This window comes from Mauremys reevesii, unplaced genomic scaffold, assembly GCF_016161935.1.
Source record: "Mauremys reevesii isolate NIE-2019 unplaced genomic scaffold, ASM1616193v1 Contig81, whole genome shotgun sequence".
Lineage (NCBI taxonomy): Eukaryota > Metazoa > Chordata > Testudines > Geoemydidae > Mauremys > Mauremys reevesii.
Window position 1 is genome coordinate 29,083 of NW_024100897.1, and position 14,695 is coordinate 43,777.

The 14,695-nt window shown below is 45.4% G+C and overlaps 1 long non-coding RNA gene across 1 annotated transcript; it reads right to left on the reverse strand.

The window, feature by feature from the left end:
• Window positions 1-10,514: 10,514 nt before the first annotated feature.
• LOC120394869 lies at window positions 10,515-13,326 on the reverse strand. The gene is made up of 4 exons (XR_005592418.1): window positions 13,037-13,326; window positions 12,734-12,836; window positions 11,575-11,640; window positions 10,515-10,750 (listed from the first exon to the last, which is right to left on the reverse strand). It is a non-coding gene; the product is annotated as an uncharacterized LOC120394869 (long non-coding RNA).
• Window positions 13,327-14,695: the final 1,369 nt, after the last annotated feature.

Sequence of the window (14,695 nt, forward strand, 5' to 3'; positions counted from 1 at the left end):
TACAACCCAGAATTCATCAGCAACACTGAACTCCCAGAAAAACAAAGATGAGAATATGATTAAGAACCAAACCCCAGGCCACTAACTACAGGGATTAGAGCTAGCTTTGTGGGGACTGCGGAAGAGTGGTTAGAGACCCCAGAGAGGCGCTGAGCTGAGGTCTTCGTCCAGCTCCACGGAGAAAGGGCAAAGGAGGAAGCCCCCACATCATGGTTACAGAGGACATTGAGGAAGCCCCAATTCTCTGAAAGACGAAATCAGGCCTCTGAGCAATTGAAACAGATACTTCAAACAGTTTAATAGGAAATATGTACACAGTATATACAAAATCCAGAGCTGGGTTATTTACATATGATCTTGTTTGTGAGATACATGGCCAGCACCTGAAAAAGAAATGTGAAGAGTCATCAGTATTTGTCCAGTGCCCCTTAATACACATAAACAGAGTGCAGAATACTAGGGAATAACAAAATGAAAACATGGACTGGGAATAAGCTGCTGGATCCGGTATAGAAAACAATCACCAAAACAGGAAACACTACAAGATTAGGGGAACCCATCTTACTTAATATAGTCACTTTTGAATTAGCAGAATGTGTCAATTCAACAGGGCTCTCTATTGATTTCCTTCCAATATTCAGCTGTTACAGGAACGTTGTCTCCCCATTGAGAACTATAAGCAATAACATCCCAGACTCCCTCTGCCTTTCGCCCTCCTATGCTAACTGCTGCCTGGTGAATCCTCACAAGCCCTGCACCCAAGGGGACAGTAAACTGGGGAATGAGGTGGTGATGGAGACTAGAAACCTGACCATTCAGTGACCTTTTGATATGAGGTGAAGGATCATAGTAGCTAACTTTGGAGGATGAGTTATATCTGCTGAGCGCCTTCTCTGAAGGGCAGAGCATCCTTATCTCCCAATAACATCAGTGGGAGTTTGAGAACACTCAGCAACTCATAGGCTTGGGCAAGACAAATACAAAGGCCTTGGGTGACTAAAGTTAAGCACTAAAATCTGCAGGTAGAAGCCTAAATACCCATTATAGCCACCTGCAGAGGTGCTGATTAGGGCACTTAAATCTCTATCAGCTTTGTGGTGTTTCAAATAGATATTTGAAAAACAAGGGGACTGATGTTTAAAGGCATATTTGGCCTTTGGTTGCCATTAGACAACTTTATGCCAGGGGAGTGGGTTTTCCAAACCCGGATACCTGAACACAGACTCCTAACAACCACGGGTAGGTGCATCAATAGGGTGGGGTTAGTTGTAAAGTCACCCTTTTGCTGCCCTATGTTGCAGTGGAGCAGGGCAAAGTAGCCATAAAGCTGCCCTAAGAGGCAGCTAGGAATTCCCCAGCATGTGCAAATCCCTAACACCCAGAGAACCAGCACAGAGAGTTCACAGCCAGTGTAGCTGGCTGTATGTCACCAACTCCTAGCTTCCTACCCAAGTATATGGTGTGTGAGCTGGGAACAGAAGATGGCACACACAGTGTGCGTTGTGCTACAGCTATCTCCAGTGCAGCAATGGCTGTTACAAGACAGCGTAATTTAGAACAGCCCAGAGTCTAGAGCTCAGGTGTATTTGAGGATCTGGGCCAGTACTTGGCTGTTACTATAGCAATGACCCCTGAGCAAGCAGTATAATGTACATGCTTATCAATGAGCTTGTCCAGAGGCTGCATGTCCATCAGAATGACTAGATGTCCTGATGTGTAATAAAAACGCTTTGAGTAATAAAAATCAACCCAGGCTACTTTACAGGGCCTGATCCTTCTCTCACTTACAGCATCTGAGCAGTAGGACAACGGCGAATACTGCCCAGGATTATAGTTGTCTCTGTCTTCTTCCAATTTTGGGTAGCTGAGCGAGGAGTATAAGGGCCCTACTGTCAATCAAAACTTAACCCCACCTATTGACCCAATAAGCCCTGCCCACTGGTCATCAGAAGCCTCACCACATGGGGGTATTACTTCTGGGCGTCAAAGCGGACACATGACCGGAAGCAAGGTGTGTCATGTGACCCCTCTAAGAACTCCTTCCACTATACCAATCAGGATAGATTTTGCCCCGATAGGAACGCCCCGAGAGAAGATTTAACCAACCAGGGGGAGTTCCGGGGTTTGTGTGACCCCTCTAAGAACTTCTCCCACTGCCCTCTACCAATCAGGAGGGGCTTCAGCCACTAGAGAGCACCCTGAGAGGAGATTAGACCAATTGGGGGGAATTCTGGGGCTGGGTGACCATCCAGAAGTGGTTTGTGTGACCCCTCTAGGAACTCCTCCCACCACCCTCTACCCGTCGCGATGGGTTTCGGCTGCAGAGGACTGCCCTGAAAGGAGATTGGACCAAAACAGGGCAGGTTCTGGGATGGGGTGACCACCCAGAAGAGGGTTGTGTGACCCCTCTAAGAACTCCTCCCAATGCCCTCTGCCAATCAGAGTGCCGCACCATCACCGCACAAGTCCCAGAGCTGGACAGAGGAGGCTCTCTCTTACCAAGTCGACATGTTTCAGAAATTGTGGAAAGGCTGAGAGGAAACGTGGACTCCTTTACCACCCCCCTGAGAACTTCAGACTTTGTTTTAGCCCCGCGAACCTTTGGACTTGTGTGGAGAAAGTGCTACAGCAGCAACAGTTCCGAAGAGGATGAGGGAACAGCCAAGGGGATTCCTTTGGCCCAGCCATTGATGGATATGCCAGAACCTGAACCCAAAGCCCAACCATTCACGAGACACACCAATGAGCATGGTGGCCTCTCGTTGTCCACCATCCTGGAGGAGGAAGGCGATCATTGCTTGGGGGAGTTACCGGCGGACAAGCTGAATGGAAAAGACATCGCTCAGGTAAATGAATGATTAAGAAGCGACAGTTGATGATGAGGTGTAATGAGGTTAGGAACCTGGGGTTGTGTAAATGTAAAAAACAAGCAGTGAGAACTTACACTTGTTTCTTGTCTGAGACAGCTCGATGATGCCTTTCTAGAGGACCCGGAGGCCCTGGACAACGTTGCATCAAGCAGCAAAGATGAACCGGGCCCGTCTTGTTTTTGCTGAACGCCGCTAAAAATTGTTGAAGAGGACTTCGAGGATGAAGGTTATAAGGACTTTAAGAGAAGGTTTGGCATGGAACTCGCTGAGCCAGTGCCACATTGTGAGTGTAAAAATTTATGTGGACTATTGTATGCATTGCTATTTATGCTGTTCTTAATAACTGTCTTAGGGAAAAGCTTTTTGAAGGTTATGAGGGCTATGTCATAGATGCCCCAGCCCAACGGCACCATGACGCTGTGATTTAGACTTCAACTTTATATGTAAATTTGTCAATTTAAATATGTAAATTTAAAAAACATCTATTGAAAAGGGCTTTGTGACTATCTGCATTTCTGTTAGAAGGTCTCTGGCCCTTAAGTGAGCTAAAAGTTTTAATGGAGCCTCTTGGTTTGTTTTCAAGGAGCTGTATGTCTTTTAAATAAAAAAAATGGTTTGTGAGAATCTAACTTTTGTGGTTTTGTGTAAAAAAGACCCTTTTACAGCAAAAGCTGTAAATGTATGTTGTGGGAGGAGAAAAATCCTAAAAATGTGTTTATAGTGTAACCATTCTGCCCATCAGAGTTGGCAGCAACAAGAGCTGCGTTCAGTTGCTAGGAACTCCATTCCAATAACACAATGCAAAACTGGCTCAAGCCCTCAGCCAGTGGGGCACTGAGGCTCCCCTACTACAAGCCAAAATCACCACTTACTGTGTTAAGTAGTAGGGAGGACTCAGTGCTGGTTCACCATTAGCCCAAAGTGAATTCAGCTCTGCAGTCTGTAATCAGACTCTGCATGGAATCAAAATTAGCACTAACATTTCACAGTGGAGACAGGAAGAAGAGATAGAATTAGTGTCTGGGGCTCACCAGGTACAAATACCTCTCCCCAGCCTTTCTCAATTTGCTGAGTTTTGGAACCCACGTCCCCTGCCTAGCGAGTGCTACTTAGTTGATGGCGAGTCCCTCTGCCATAAAAGGCCAAGTACAGGTCCACTGTCCTTGATTCACATAATCAGGATAACAACACTTTATTCTTTCTGCCTCAGTAACAGAGAAACTGGGGTTCCCACAGCAGCCAAAGTGATCATTTGGGCTACTGTGGGCTCATGCTAGGCGGGGTGCGTGTGCCTGTGCAAACGAGATCAACCCCTGACGTTCTTTTCCACAACTCACCACCAAATGTCAGGGTAGATCTCATCCTGACTCTGCTTACAACAGTGAAACAAACAGGGATGGTTCAGACATGTGTTTGAGTACAATAGAGTTGACTAATCCTGTTGACCTGAATGGTTTTAACCACACCCCCACTGAATAGCGAAGCTAACTGTGACTACTTATCGTTGTTGCCATAGGGATAAATTTGATTGGTGTGCACCCATGGTAAGGGAGGTGGGTGGGTGAGTTCTGATTAATATGAAATGAAATAAAACTTCAGGAATTTGCAGATGCTATTGGACAGTTTAAATATGACTCGGGAGTTGGTTGGATGCTATGGGTCAATTCAAAGCCATTAAAAGTTTAAATTAATATATTTACAACAAACAAACCAAAGCCCCACCCCCACAAGGGTCTAAACCAAAACTGAAATGTTTCAAGGGGTCACAAACCTGCACCATGCTTTAGAAGAAGCATTTGCTCTAAAGACAATCAAACATTTAAAAGCTCTGGAGGGCTTATTATGGTTGTGATACAACCATTTTATTTCAACCCCCACCCCAAATAATATGCATGAAAGAAATGTTTTAAAAAACAAGCCCCAAAGAGATGTATTGATATCTGCAAAAGGTCCCCACTTGGGACTGAGGGGGGGACAGTTACATTAAGGATTGGGGATTTACTGTTTAATACTGTACTGTAAGAAGGCCCTGCAGAAAAATGGATTTTAACTAAAAGAAAAAATGTAGCCAAAAGCAGCTGAGTTGTGCAGCCAGCTTAATTCCCCCACCCCAGCTCACAAAAGGGAATGTTAGGAAGGGGCCTAAAGTCCTTAAGTCTCTAGTATTTCAGAGCTGTAGCCATCAAATCAACCTGCTCGCTACTATTTTGAAGTCCTTTTGAAACAAAGGGTTAGGATGGTATGAACGTCTCCAAAATACCTGAGGTTGTTTTTTTCAACAGAATCTCTTGAATGGCTGCTGGGCTGCAAGAGGAGGTATGCTCCCTGTTTTCAACTCTGAAAATATATATTGTATAATATCACTCGTTGGCCGTGCTGTCTTAGTAAATAATGGTGACTATGTTTATTGCAGTGTGATCTGTTTAGCATGGAACTAGTAACTTTAAATTGCATTTCATCACCAGGCCAAGGTAAAAACCATTGTAACTGTAGTTTTGCTTAATAACGTCAGGTACTACACAGGTTGTATAGGGATTTGGGACTAATACTAACTAACAGTTTTTGCTTGTTCTTTAATTCAAAGGCCCAAACACACATTGAGGGGGACAGAACAAGCATGTTCCTGCAACACTTTATCCTGTAGTAGAAGGTAACTTTCTGCAATTGGCTATTAAATGCGTGTGGGATTATTGAAAACTATTTTGTTGCAAACTGTATTTTAAACTCTCTCTCTCTCTCTGTAAAACATAGGTGGGATTTTTTTTAAGTATATGGCTGCAAACTGATGGTAATGGTGTGTTTCAAACTAAGAGGGTGTTGGTTTTTTAGTGTGCAAAATGTGTTTTAACCTGGATTTTAAAAGTTGATTTTAAAAGCCGTTTGGTTTTTATTTTGCAAAATGAGGTGTATTTAAAAAAAAGTTTGTGGGTTTGTTGTTTTAAATGGTAGAAACAAACTCAAAACTCCTGTTCGTTATACAGACTGAAATGGATTATTTTGTTTTAAAGCTATGACTTTTTAAATAAAATATTCATTAGGGTATTTTTCTATTTTTAAGTTTACAAGACAGTTTCATGTGATTTATAATAAATAATAATAATAATAATATCATCTGCTCCACAAACCTACCCAATACCAGCAGTGTGAGAGACCCTGACGAACTCTCTCAGTACCTGTTTTCCCCCAACTATAAGGTTCCATCCTGCAAGTTTATCGACGATGAAACAGCATGAATGTCTTGAAAGGACCCAAAAGACCAGTACTCTGTCTCTGGAAATACCAGTGTTTTCATAGCCTGTTTCACCACTGCTTATGCCCGCATAGAACTATACAAACTGCTAGACAGATTTCAAAAGCAGTGCCTGTACCATGACACTGACTTGGTGATATGTGTGAAAGGGAGGGTGACTGGAATCCTCCTCTGCGGAATTATTTAGGCAAGACACCGCCAGATCAACACATCACCGAGTTTGTGTCAGCAGGACCGAAAACATACAGATAAAAGCTATCGGGAAGAAAGGCCTGCATGAAAGTCAAAAGGTATTACCCTGAACGTAGCAAATTGTGAAAAGATCAACTTGGACAGTTTGAAAGATCTAGTTCTGGACTATTGCATGGGCCTGTGAGAAAACACCTCCAAAAAGACAGAGGTTCAGCAGCCCTCTATCATAAGGAACAAAAATCAGTGGCAAATAAAGACAAAAACCCTTAAGAAAAACACAGAAAATTGTTTCCACCAAGAAGGTCCTAGGAGAAGGGTTTAAAACCCTGCCCTATGGCTTTAAAAATGGATCTGAGGTGGAAACACCCCTTTCTGCAATTCTTGCGGGGCCTAGCAACTATGGGAAAATGTGTTGGATAATGCCAAACAAACATTGTCTGTTATGCCTGAGAGTATTGGATAACATAGCTATAAAAATCATTGCAAGATACACATGTCTGGGCTTGCCGAAACATGTTTTAAGCAAGGCTAGATATGCCCAAGAATTTAAATTTAGTTTTTACAAAATTCATCACCATCCGGTCGTTTAGCACTAAGTCGTTAGAATACAATTTAAGATAAACCCTTGCTACGATGATGTAAGAAAAACATGCAGTGATAGCTGCAGGCGACAGAGTGGGGGTCTTATAATTGTCTATTGTGAAACACATTATCTGTGGCATTTTTGTTTAAAAATTTCATAATGCTTTTAGGAAACAACACGCTATTCGGGGGGGGGGGTGCCCGTATGAGTCAAAAAACTCTCCACGGTTACACTTCACCAGATACAAGGTGAGCCAATGTTCACCGGGTTGGTTATGTGGATGCGTGTTGACCACCAAACCTAAGGGTTTCTGAGACAACTTGCTGCCAGGGAGCCAATCATAAGGGAATTCTTTTTTGTGTAAGGGGTCATTGATGAGACACGTGAGAGCTGCACGGTGTCCATGTTCACATATAGTCAAGCAGAACATTTCTCCTCTGATTTATCACTATGATGTTGTCAAAAACCCCATACACGATCATATTGACGGTGATGGTTAGAGCCATCCCAAAATGTATTTCTGCTCTCAGGTTCCCGGTTTTAAACAGGGAACAGTGATTGGTGCATTCCTGGTTGGGAGACAGGTCAAAGGCAAACAAGGTATAACCTCACGGTTGATTAACAGAGAACGATCTTTCACGTGTTTACCAGCTGTCTGTACCAGATTCATGTATCCTCTCACGCAGTGTTCTGCCTCGAAATCTGGTTGCAGAGGCTTGGTTATGGAATATTCCACCTACGCCAGCCTCGTACATCCAGGAAGGGCATATCCCACCTGGGCTTTGTAATAGTTCCTGTAGATGGTGGGGTCGCTGTAATTTTTTAGGATCGCCAAATGTTTTGCTTTTTAGAAACCTCGCTCTCTCCGGGGACACAGGTGCACCTTGATGATCACCTTGCCAAAGCAATACAAGACGTGTCTGTTCTGATCTGTCTTTATTTCAATGGTAATGGTATCGATGTGGTGTTTTCTGACAGGAACGTAATGAGGTTTATCATAGGTGATGGTGACAAACTCATTGTTCCTTCCTCGGACAGAGAGACAATGTAACAGGGGAACAGAAAAGTCCCCCACAAACTCATGTTCTACAATATCTGTGAACAGACGCAAGAAATTAAAAGCCGTGTGATGTCTGCTGAGAAGGGGAATTTTTGGACTCTATGCTTCGGGCCCAAACCTAGAATGTTAGCTAGCTCCCCGCTGATAGAAAACATACAAGTAAAATTGGCAGATTTAAGACTAACTTTTCTACCCCCCGGGTCGTAGTTCATGACCACCTCAGGCGGTGTGGGATGACGAACCACAGTACTGTTCATATGATCCAATAATTCAGGTATGGACGAGTAATAACCTCGTTGTAGGATAAACTCCATGCCACACCTGCAAAGGTGATTTCAAAAGGGGTGTCTTCATTGATAGTGTTCCGGTTGTGCGGGTATTGTATTTCCACTAACCCACCTCCCAGGCTCTCTGGATATCCCAGGGCTTAATTAGCCATATTGTAAAGTTCAAGCTGGTGTTCTGAGGAAAAACTGCAGAGCTGGCATTGCTGGGCAACGTAATGTAGAACCCGCTGTCGCTCATTTTTCTCTCTCTCTGTCTTTGCAGGAGGAATCTTTTTGTTTGTTTGTTTTGTTCACGTCTAAATGTCACAGAGTTGAGAAGCTTCCACCCAGCTGTTAAACTTATCGCCTCCTCAAACCATTTCACCAGTAGCTGCTTTTTTCTCCCTTTTCCTTTATCCGCTAGAACTTTTTCAATCCTGTAAATCCTGTCTTGTTTGGGGTTTACTTTTTGTAATTCTTCAGGGCAAAAAGATCCAGTAACTGTCTCACCCTCGTAATCTTTTAATCAGTATACAGGTCTCTGGCTCCTGGTTAAGGCTTCATCCACTATAAATAGCTCATCAGTAAACGTCTGTTCATAACCTTTTTCAAAGGCTCCTTTGACTTTAGATAGTCTCACGTGGTCGCCTTTTCTAAAAGGGGCAACAACTGGTTTTATTTTAAAACCATCTCTATAAACTGTTTTCCATATCTTCAGAGAATGTGAAGGATTAACATCAGCAGGACTGGTACGTATAGTTCTGTGAAAGCTCCGGTTGTCACTCTTTATAAAGTCAGATAATACGTCTTAAAGCCTCTGTTGTGTTTGGAGAACCGGTGCACATCTACCAGATCTTCCTGCCATTGCGCGTCCACATCTGAAACAATGGTCTTGTTTCATTTAAAATGTATTTGAGCCAGTTTGTGTAAAGTGTAAGCATCTGATCTGAAAGCTAAGCTGTTACCTGTCTTCTATTTAAAAAGTTTTACTGTGCTTTTTGGCCACTCAAAAAGAGGATTCCCCCACCAAAGCTCCCAGCATCCCTGGGGATGTAATCTATTTTCATTAACAGAGCTGTCTGTGGAGACAGGACTGTTCCTGGTACCGTCTTTTACTAACGCAAGTATGGAGGGGATACAGTCATAGGGACACATTTAAATAAGTTTAATTAATTGCCTGGTTTAACACAACCTTTGACAGCCACCTGTAAAAATGGACGCCATGACCCTTACAACGAAAGACTCTGAGCTGGTTCATTCTTCTATTTTGTCCTTTTCCGGATTTTCCTCTTGAGATCCGCATCTCAGACAGGAGCAAAAACAGCTGATGCACAACAGGGCTACCAATGTGTAAGTTCTCAAAGGCCTCTTGAAAGGCATCGTCGAGCTGTTGAGAGATTTTCAGACAAAAAACAGTGTAAGCAACCCTCTGCTTGTTCTTAGATTTATGCAATGCCAAGTTGATTCCTAACCCCATTATACCCCCATGATCGACCATCGCTTCTTAATCATTCATTTACCTGAGCAACGTCTTTCCCGTTCACCTTGTCCACCAGTGACTCCCCCAAGCCATGATCATCTTCCCACTTTGGGGGGGGAGTCGTCACACTCATCAGGGTTCTTCACGAGGGTTCGGGGTCGGGTCCTGAGGTATCTATCAATGGTCGAGTCAAAGGGCCCTCCTCGGAACTGTAACTGCTATAGCGCTTTATCCATACAAGCCCAAAGGTCCTCGGGGCTAAAACAAAGTCTGAAGTTCTCAGGGGAGTGGTAAAGGAGTCCATGTCTCCTCTCAGCCTTTCCACAATTCATAAAACACGTCTTCTTGGTAAGAGATGGCCTCCTCTGCCCAGCGCTGGGACTTATGAGGTGATGTGCTGCACTCTGATTGGCAGAGGGCATTGGAAGGAGTTCTTAGAGGGGTCACACAACCCTCTTCTGGGAGGTTCACCCCTTCCGAGAACCTACCTTGTTTTGGTCAACTCTCCTCTTGGGGCAGTCCTCTGCAGCTGAAACCCATCGCAACTGGTAAAGGGTGGTGAGAGGAGTTCCTAGAAGGGTCACATGAAGCACTTCCGGATGGGTCACCCCACCCCAGAATTCCCCCCAGTTGGTCAAATCTCCTCTTGGAGTGATCCCCAGTGGCTGAAACCCACCCTGATCGGTAGATGGCAGTGGGAGGAGTTCTTAGAGGGGTCACACAAAGGACAGGTCACCTGCCCCGGAACTCCCCTTGATTGGTCAAGTCTTCCCTCGGGGCATTCCTATTGGGGCGAAACCCACCCTGATCGGTAGATGGCAGTGGGAGGAGTCCTTGGAGGGGTCACATGACACATCTTGCTGCCGGGGTCAAGGGGTGGGATTAACATTTGATTGATGGTAGGGCCCTTATACCACTGGAGCGCCTTGTTCTGTTTGTCTCCGTTCTGCTTCATTCGCCAAGCGCTCAGCCAGGACAGATGTCACTTATGAGCTCAGTTGCCACCAGCTGGACAGTGGGACTTGGGTCTTTCTCTAGGACCCGGAGAGCTGAAATTACAGAGGACATCACGTTAGTGAACAGACTGTCAAATCACAGCTAAGCGTGATCACAGAACCTTGAAGTACCTGAGCAGAATGATCACATGGAAAAATGTGAAACTGGGCTCAGTCCTTCTACTGGGGTGGAAAATACATGAGAGATGAATAGGCCTCACTTTTCATATAGTCACCTGTGCCTGAACTAGCTGGAGACTTATTACTTCTGAATACCACACGACAGCAGCTCTCCAATACAAACAAAGCTTTAGGGTCCCTCATTGGGTCCCTTCCATGCTCCCAACTGTGGGGAGACCCTGACTCTACCAGAAAGTCATCCACTCCGCTGCAAATGGAAGAAGGTCCATTGTTTCAATAGCTTCCACTTTTCAGTTATTTTCCAGCTCTATTCAGGAGCCACTGCCTGAGCTCACTCAACGTGGAATTTAACACAGGCCAGGTCCAAGCTGGTTTGCGCATGATACAGGGCACCTACTGGAAGCAAAATTGCTGGTGGGAAATTTGGGGTAGCAGAAAGTGGCTACTTCTCACTTGGGGAGTCCACAGAAAGCCAATAAAGCCCAAAGTGTGGAGAGCACTGGCTGGGAAGGGGGCATTGCCAGGACAACCAGGAGATGCACTGACTCATATCACACCTTCTGCAGCTTCCTCCTTCAGGGGAAATTAAGGCTGACTTTCTACTGGGCAAGAGTGAATTTGTCCTTTGATGCGTGGCTGATGCACTTTGCACCAGTGGTATCGGTTACTGCTGCTTGTCAGCTAAATTCCTTTATAACTCATTAATGAGCAGGACTTCAGCTGTATTTATCACTTACACATCAGCAGATGTTCCAGGTCCAGCCATTTCATACGCTGAGTGTCTGTGTGTTCCAGGATGATGCCTAAATACACAATGTCAAATAAATAACAACAATAACAATAAAACCTTCCCTTGTTGAGTGCAAAGTGATATTGGCAGCCCCTAGACAGGTCTTTGGGGTCTCCTACTGTGGGCCTAAGGGTGAGCTGTGGGCAAGAGGATGCTAGAGCAGTTTAGAGTCCACACTGAAGAGAATGAGAGAGACATTTTTAAAAAGAATGTTTACATAAAACCCATTTGCTTGAAACAGTCTGTGCTCCTCTTGCCACTGCAGTCAGTTATTGGAGACATACTAAGATAGTGTTTGGTCTAGTGGTCTGAGCAAAGGACTGGGGCCAGGAATAAGTGAGTTCTAAGCAGGGATCTCACAAGGTGACTGATAGGTGAGCCCCAATGCCTGCCTGTCTCACATGGGTGTGCTAGGGAGAAGAGGCCACAGGGCCAAACAGGAGGAACCTAATGCTTCCTTGACAAGGTGCTGTGGCCAGGAAGGTGAAACAGCAGGCGCTATGGGGAGATGGGCTGCTTGCCTCCCAGTGATGAAGTCACAGTGAGGAGCACTGAACAGCACTGGGTAGGTCTGCACTTTGAGCTAGAGGTATCACACCCAGTTCAATGGGACAGGCCCACACTAGCTCTGACAGCGCTAGCATTAGAATGTAGCTAAGGCAGCACAAGCCGTGGGAGGAGCAGCCACTGTGAGAATAGACTTTGGGGTTTGGATGGGATCATACTTGGGGTGGTTAAACCTCCTGCTGCTCCTGCCGCCGCAGCTACTCTCTATTTTTAGCACAAAGGGCTAGTGCGGGTGTGTCTCATCAAGATGGGAATTATACCCCCAGCTCAAAGTGTAACCATGCCCTATGTGACAGTGTCCCAGGCACTACTACGAAATGACTGCACCATGCTTCCCCTGCAACAATCCCGAAGCACTTTATAGCAACTAATAAATTCCTCCGACCACCATCCTGGAGAGGTAGGGACATTAACATCTCCATCTATGGGTGGGAAGCTGAGGCACAGAGAGATTAATGGCAGCTCAGTGCTGCACAGTGGGATTTTTTCTGTCTCCCTCAATGGGAATATCAAAAAGGACACTGGGCATCATCTCTCACCAGCTAAGTTGGCGGCACCTGCCCGGATCCCTTCCCAGCTGCTACTGAAGGACGTGATGGTTGTGCTATACAAGTTCTCCAGCAGTTCTGGATTTTCTTTGGCCTAGAGGAAATCAGGGACACATGAGCTCTCTCTGGCTAGAAGTGCCCTTTGACTGCCAGCACATGCTTTTATGAACCACAGGTAAATAAGAGCAAGAACAGGTGGCTGGGTAGAAGTGGAAAAAATGGGAATCTGGGGCAGATTTACATTTCCCATCACCCTCCAGTCAATAATCTCCTACAGTTCAACAGCTCACTCACAAGGTGTCTGCAAATGTCCACCTGGAGCTCTTCAGGCTTCAGCTCGGCTCTGCCACCAAGGTGCTTATTGATCGCATGTTGGAGTCTCTTCAGTCCCAAAAACGGGAAACAGAGGTGAAATGTAGCTCTGCATTCCTGAAAAAGAGCGTCACACCATTGACTTGTTCCCTACCGAGTGCTATGTTCAATCAAAGGGAACTCATCTGCGTGACTGCTCATCTATTCCAGGACAAAAAAGGATTCATCTGGATGTGACTGGCAGAAACATGCAGGAATGACTAATAGAGGGGAGAGCTTCCACTGAAACCTGGAGGTAGCATTAATGTCTTTTGGGAACAGATATACCGATGAAAGCTGCTTCACCAGGCACATCTGTGGTCTCTCCTCTGTTCTGGGGAGGCAGGGGCCTGGGGTGAAGAGTCAGACAGGAACAGAGACCTGTAGGGGTCAGACCCATGACCTATCCTGGATTCTGGTGAGGCAGCCATGGACCAACCTGGCTGGAAGTGACTCAGCAGGAGGGCAATGAACTGAGGGGAGAATTTGGGCCTCCACAACAAGCAGGAATAGCAGTGCTCCCCTGGCACTGGGAGGAAGATTCCTTTGGCTTAGTAAATAAGTCACTGTTGGTCTTACCATTGAAACCTCGGGGCTTGGGTCTTGCAGGTGCAGCAGAAGTATGACCCAGCTCTTTCGAACCTGCTCAGCGAAATAGGCCTTCCATTTTTTCTTTGTCAACTGAGCCAGGATGCCAAATAGGACAAAGGCCACTGAGCGAAGACCATCATTCTCCTACAGCCAAGAAAGCCCCACAACTTGGTAAGTAAGGGACAATCCCATCACGCACCTCACACAGCCGTCTCTTCTACGCTAAAGTAAAGTGATTGCAACTACAGCTAGTCAGATAAACTTTAATTAACCAATTTTTTATTCGAATTTTCTGATTCATGAAAATATTTTAGAGACAGTTCAATTTTGATGAAATTCCTCCAGAAGCCAGGCAGGGTCCTTAGAAACCTGCCTGGTGTCTTGCCAGTACACCCATCGAGCTCCTTGGCAGCCAATCTAGCAGGCTGACTGGGATCATAGGCTCCCAGCTTTGGGGGGAAGGATAGCTCAGTGGTTTGAGCATTGGCCTGCTAAACCCAGGGTTGTGAGTTCAGTCCCTGGGGGGCCATTTTGGGAACTGGGATAAAAAGCTGAGGATTGGTCCTGCTTTGAGCAGAGGGTTTGACTAGATGACCTCCTGAGGTCCCTTCCAATTCTATGACCCTGGGGGTCCTAGCTCTCAAATTTGCAACTCCCTGGCACCTCTAGCTCCCAGAGTTTCCTGGGTTCCCAGCACCAGGATAGTCTGAGAGCAGACTGCCCCGGGCCAAGGCTTCCAACAGAGCTAGGTTGAGAATAGTAATTCTGTTTCACAAGGAGTTCTGAAGTTTGGGGGAGGGGTTCCCACAAATAGGAACAAAACCAAAATTTGAAATCTCAAAAATTCTCTGCAAAACAGAATTATCATTCCAACCCTCTCACATAAAAACGGTATAGAGCAGGCCCAACACTTTCTATTGCACTCCCCCTTTTCATGGTTATCTAGCTACCTAATCTAGTATTCAGACTTTCTTTGAGGTTCTCAGTGGCAATCACGAACAGAAGGGTGAG